Source organism: Heptranchias perlo, chromosome X, assembly GCF_035084215.1.
Source record: "Heptranchias perlo isolate sHepPer1 chromosome X, sHepPer1.hap1, whole genome shotgun sequence".
NCBI classification, from domain to species: domain Eukaryota; kingdom Metazoa; phylum Chordata; class Chondrichthyes; order Hexanchiformes; family Hexanchidae; genus Heptranchias; species Heptranchias perlo.
The window spans coordinates 24260028-24266571 of NC_090370.1; the positions used below are offsets into that span (position 1 = coordinate 24260028).

Genomic DNA, 6544 nt, shown 5'->3' on the forward strand with positions numbered 1-6544 from the left:
CTGCCATCTGTCCTGTCTGTCACTCTGTCTCCTTCCCTCCCGCTTTCTCTGTTTAATCCCCCATATGGAACCAAAGCGGGTAGGTGGACTCGAAACACGGTTTACTAGTCAACAAGGCGAAAGGCGAGTAACATTTCTGATCTCCTGGGCACCAGGCCGTTCACTGTTACTTGTTTCTGTACAGAGTTACATTTTAGTGATTCCCCAGTGAGTTTGATGCGTTATGTAAATAATCCAACAAAATAGAACAGAAACGGAGCGAAGCGCTGAATGCCGCAGATGTAGAAAGGTTAGTCGAGCTGTTCTGGTGATGCTTTACGAGCCCAGCATGACAAGTAGTTTAAATAAATACAAGAAATCTGGTGATGTGTGGACTGGGGTCCAAAAGTTACCGTTCAAATTACCGGCATGTGGTCGGTGCCCCGACTCCAGTCCCATTAATACCTCATCTCGCCTACAACGAGAATAAAGCAGCACCAGTACCAGGATATCAGCGTCTCCGTCCAGCCAGGAACCAGCCCTTTTTACAGATACAGTCGGTGGCTGCTCTGAAAAGAGCCTTTACATCGAGTTACATCGCAACTGCAGCACAGAAACAGGCCATTCGGCCCAACTGGTCGATGCCGGTGTTTATGCTCCACACGAGGCTCCTCCCTCCCTAATTTATCTAACCCTATCAGAATACTCTTCGATTCCTTTCTCCATCATGTGTTCATCTAGCTTCCCCTTAAATGCACCTGTGCTATTCGTCTGAACTCTTCCTTGCGTTGGTGTTTTCCACATTCTTACCACTCTCTGGGTAAAGCACTTTCTCCTGAATTCCCTATTGGATTTATTCGCGACTATTTTCTATTTTATAATTATTATCTTTAGTTTTGGACTCCGACTAGTGGAAACATTTTCTCTCTGTCTACCCTATGAAACCCCACTGTAAGACCTCGATCAGAACACCCCTCAGCCTTCTCTTTTCTAGTGAAAACACCCCCAGTCTGTTCAGCATTTCCTCGTCAGAATATTCTTTTATTTCTCGTATCATGAGAATCTTTTTGCACCTTCTAAGTCCTTTCTATAATTGGAGACCAGAACTGTGCAAATTACTCCAAGTTTGGTCCAACCAAGGTCCCTTACAAGTTCAACAAAACTTATTTGCTTTTCAATTCTATCTGTCTAGAAATGAATCCTAGTGTTTGATTTGCCTTTTTATGACTAGCATCGCTACTTTCAGTAATTTGTTCATCTACACCGCGAGATCCATTTGCTCCTCTATCCCGATTAGACTCTTATTATCCAATTGGTATGTGATCTACTTATTCTTCATTCTGCAAGTTTATTAATGTCCTCTTACATTTTGACACATTCTTCCTTTGTATTAACTACATCCCCCAATTTGGTTTCGTCCACAAACTTAGAAATTGTACTTCCGATTCTCGAGTCCCGAATTGTTAATGTAAATTGTGAACAACAGTGGCCCCAACACCGATCCCCGTGGAACTCCACTTCCCACCTTTTTGCCAATCTGAGTAACTACCCTTAACCTCTATTCTTGGTTTTCTGTTTTGTTGCCAGCTTGCAAACCATTCTGCCATCTGTCCCCTGACTCCACCTGCTCTGAACTTAGCCACGAGTCAACAATGCGGTGCCTTATCGAAGGCCTTCGGAAAATCCAAATATATTGTATCAACTACACGAACCTTGCTCTCCATGGGTCTCTCAGAGTGTTTACATTGCCCGCTCACCCTCACTGATATTCCATCTTTCAACTGCTGTAATATTGTCCTTTTGCAATATTGCTACTCCTCTTCCTTTTCCTACTTCTCTGTCCTTTCTAAAGATCATATGGACTTGAATATTAAGCTGCCATTCGTGTCCAGCTGGTAGTTGGGTCTCCGTAATGATTTAATGTAATTATTTAACTTTACCCAGTGGCTGATGTGAGCTGCTGGAAAATGTGCGTGCAGCTGGTCAAGTATTGCAGGTATCGAGGATCTCTTCAGTCCGATATCAGGTGAACAATTACTGGCTGTTGTGTAATTTCCATTGATTGGGGCTTGGCGTCATCTACTGGGCGGAAACGGGAACTGCAACAGAGCGAGAAAGGATCCGTCAGAAACCAGTTTAAATGAGGAACAGAATCCAACAGCCGAGAGTGTGTGTTCAGGGTCTGATGTTTAGGAACTATTTAATTGTTGTTGCTAGTTAGCGATGGTGGTATAGTGGTGAGCATAGCTGCCTTTTAAGCAGTTGACCCGGGTTCTGATTCCCAGCCATCGCAATTCAGTGTTTGTATTAATTTGCTTGCTTCAGAAACTCAAAGTTTACAAACGAATGCGTTGCAATTCAGCTGGGTATTGTTTCCAAAACATAAACAGGTGTAATTAGAATAAATTGTTTTCAACGTTCATTTCTTTTACCCGTAGAAGGAATGGACGAAAAACATACTGGAAATAGTGAGCTACCGAGTGTCTAACGAGAGTGACGAAGGCAAATGATATGTTAGTCTTTATTGCAAGGGCGTTGGAATATAAGAGTAAGGAGGTCTTGCTGCTATCAGGAGATATTGTGTAAAATTGGCCTATATTCGCTGGAGTTTAGAAGAAAGAGAGGTGATCGCATTGAAACATATACATTTCTTAGACGGCTTGACAGGGTAGATACTGAGAGGCTGATTCCCCTGGCTGGAGAGTCAAGAACTAGAGGTCATAGTCTCAAGATAAGGGGTCGGCCATTTAGGATCGGCATGAGGAAAAAATTATTCACTCAAAGGACTCTGAATCTTTGGAATTCTCTCCCCCAGAGGCCTGTGAATGCTCAATCGTTCAATATATTCAAAGCTGAGATCGATAGATTTTTGGAATCCAGGGGAATCAAGGGATATGGGGATCGGGCGGGAAAGTGGAGTTGAGGTCCAAGATCCCCCAAGATCTGATTGAATGGCGGAGCCGGCTCGAGGGGCCGTATGGCCTACTCCTGCTCCAATTTCTTATGCTCTTATGTAGAGAGCCTTATATCCAAGTGTGCTGACGACAAGAAGTTAGGTGGCACAGTAAGCATTATAGATGGGAGCAGAAAGTTGCAAAGGGACATTGATAGATTAAGTGAGTGGGCAAGACAGTGGCAGATGGAGTTCAACGTGGGAAAGTGTGAGGTCATCCACTTTGGACCTGAAAAAGATAGATCAGAGTATTTTCTAAATGGCAAGAAGCAAGGAACTGTGGGGGAGGAGAGAGATTTAGGGGTCCACCAAAAATATAAGGTGAAATTTTGATCTTTATCTCAAGGGAACTGGAATAAAAAGGAGTGGAAGTTATGTCACAGTTATACAGAGCTCTGGTTAGACCTCATTTCGAGAACTGTGTTCAGTTCTGGGCACCGCACTCTATTATGGTTTGGACTGAGAAGGGGTTTTTCTCTTTGGGATTCTCTGCAATGGGAGGGAATAGGAAAGGGTTTGGTCTGTTCGGATTTTTTTCCAGTGGCAGTGAATGAGAAGGGGTTCTGTCCATTGGGATTCTATGCAATGGGACAAAATAGGAAAGGGTTTAGTCTGTTCGGATTTTTTTCCAGTGGCAGTGAATGAGAAGGGGTTTGGTCCATTGGGATTCCTTCTGCGTGCTCTTGCATTGATACGGAGACCTGCATGTTGCCAAATTGCTTTGTGTTTAACTTTATGCCCCCTCGTTTGAACCCTAAAAAGAAAAGCATAAATGTACTGGAACATGGAAAGGAAATTCGTCAGATATCAGGTTATCAGCGGAGCTTATAGGGCAGGTTACTGCTCGCCAGAGAATGCTGAGCCCGATTGGCAATATCAGCTCACTGCCATGAAATGGGTACGGTCACAAACCCAAGAAAATCAAATGAAGCATAACTGGACATCAAATAAGAAAAGGGCAAACATTTATTTCATAACGAGATGAAATGTCACAGGCAGTTTTATAGTCAGAACTTGTGATTGCGTGACATTGATTGGTTGAATGTTGGACTGAAGTTCACATTCACGTTTTTATTCGGTAATTCCCGTTGGGCAGATAACAGGCAGTCATTTCGTTCTGTGGAGCGATGATCTTGTTCCGGTGGAATGGTCAATCTGTTAGGTTTAGTGTTTCCGAGCATCAACCAGGACGCGCTCTTCCTCAACGCCAAAGCCACGGTGAGTGGTGCTGGTCTGGGCCCAGTATCACGGGGAAAGAAGTCAGGGGCGGCTTAATCACCAAACCTTAATTCCCAAAAATTGATAATTTTGTAATAAAAAAATAAGTTCAAAAACACAGTTATCAAATCCATTTACATCCGAAAATGACAAAAGCATGTGCAAATACGTCATCTGCAACAGAAAGTTCAAGTAATGAGGGACATACTTCTGTCATGTCGCCCTGGTCTGAACCGTCCACTAAGAAGAAAACCAAATCGGAGACGAGGCAGTATAGTGAGGCTTTTTTGAAATGTGTTTTCATCAATTGTACAAATGCAAACCATGATCCAAAGCCCCAGTGTGTTATTTGTAGCGAGGTGCTTGTAAACAAGAGTTTAAAACCGTCAAAATTAAGAAGACATTTAGAAACAAAACATGGGGATCTCGTTGATCACCCGCTTGAATCTTTTCAAAGGAAGCAACGGGGATTAAAGTTATCAGCACCAGTTCTTAATCGGTCAACTGCTCTGAATGATAAGGCACAACTGGCGTCATATTTGGTCGCAAACCGTGTGGGAAAAGAGAAAATGGCCCTTACAGTTGCCGAAAAACTTATTCTTCCAGCATCTCTGGATATGGTGCGGAAATCTTCGACGAGAAGCCTGCTGAAAAATTGAGAAGCGTTCCTCTCAGTGATAGCACAATGTCTCGGCGAATATGTTCTATTGCTGAGGATTTAGAAGCCAAGATTATTACTCGGTTACAGTCAGCCGGGGATTTTACTATCCAACTTGAACGAGAGTGCTGATATTTCAAATTGTGTAATACTGTTAGTTTATGTGAGATATGTCGGGCAAGATGACTTTATGGAAGGTTGGCTGTGTTCATAGAATCATAGAATCATAGAAGTTACAACATGGAAACAGGCCCTTCGGCCCAACATGTCCATGTCGCCCAGTTTATACCACTAAGCTAGTCCCAATTGCCTGCACTTGGCCCATATCCCTCGATACCCATCTTCCCCATGTAACTGTCCAAATGCTTTTTAAAAGACAAAATTGTACCCGCCTCTACTACTGCCTCTGGCAGCTCGTTCCAGACACTCACCACCCTTTGAGTGAAAAAATTGCCCCTCTGGATCCTTTTGTATCTCTCCCCTCTCACCTTAAATCTGTGCCCCCTCGTTATAGACTCCCCTACCTTTGGGAAAAGATTTTGACTATCGACCTTATCTATGCCCCTCATTATTTTATAGACTTCTATAAGATCACCCCTTAACCTCCTACTCTCCAGGGAATAAAGTCCCAGTCTGTCTAACCTCTCCCTGTAAGTCAAACCATCAAGTCCCGGTAGCATCCTAGTAAATCTTTTCTGCACTCTTTCTAGTTTAATAATATCCTTTCTATAATAGGGTGACCAGAACTGTACACAGTACTCCAAGTGTGGCCTCACCAATGCCCTGTACAACTTCAACAAGACATCCCAACTCCTGCATTCAATGTTCTGACCAATGAAACCAAGCATGCTGAATGCCTTCTTCACCACCCTATCCACCTGTGACTCCACTTTCAAGGAGCTATGAATCTGTACTCCCAGATCTCTTTGTTCTATAACTCTCCCCAACGCCCTACCATTAACGGAGTAGGTCCTGGCCCGATTCGATCTACCAAAATGCATTACCTCACATTTATCTAAATTAAACTCCATCTGCCATTCATCGGCCCACTGGCCCAATTTATCAAGATCCCGTTGCAATCCTAGATAACCTTCTTCACTGTCCACAATGCCACCAATCTTGGTGTCATCTGCAAACTTACTAACCATGCCTCCTAAATTCTCATCCAAATCATTAATATAAATAACAAATAACAGCGGACCCAGCACCGATCCCTGAGGCACACCGCTGGACACAGGCATCCAGTTTGAAAAACAACCCTCGACAACCACCCTCTGTCTTCTGTCGTCAAGCCAATTTTGTATCCAATTGGCTACCTCACCTTGGATCCCATGAGATTTAACCTTATGTAACAACCTACCATGCGGTACCTTGTCAAATGCTTTGCTGAAGTCCATGTAGACCACGTCTACTGCACAGCCCTCATCTATCTTCTTGGTTACCCCTTCAAAAAACTCAATCAAATTCGTGAGACATGATTTTCCTCTCACAAAACCATGCTGACTGTTCCTAATTAGTCCCTGCCTCTCCAAATGCCTGTAGATTCTGTCCCTCAGAATACCCTCTAACAACTTACCCACTACAGATGTCAGGCTCACTGGTCTGTAGTTCCCAGGCTTTTCCCTGCCGCCCTTCTTAAACAAAGGCACAACATTTGCTACCCTCCAATCTTCAGGCACCTCACCTGTAGCGGTGGATGATTCAAATATCTCTGCTAGGGGACCCGCAATTTCCTC

General features: G+C 43.6%; 1 non-coding gene across 1 annotated transcript; it reads left to right on the top strand.

The window, feature by feature from the left end:
• The first annotated feature begins 2199 nt into the window (after positions 1-2199).
• On the top strand, positions 2200-2272 carry trnak-uuu (transfer RNA lysine (anticodon UUU)). The gene has a single exon. It is a non-coding gene; the product is annotated as a tRNA-Lys (tRNA).
• Positions 2273-6544: the final 4272 nt, after the last annotated feature.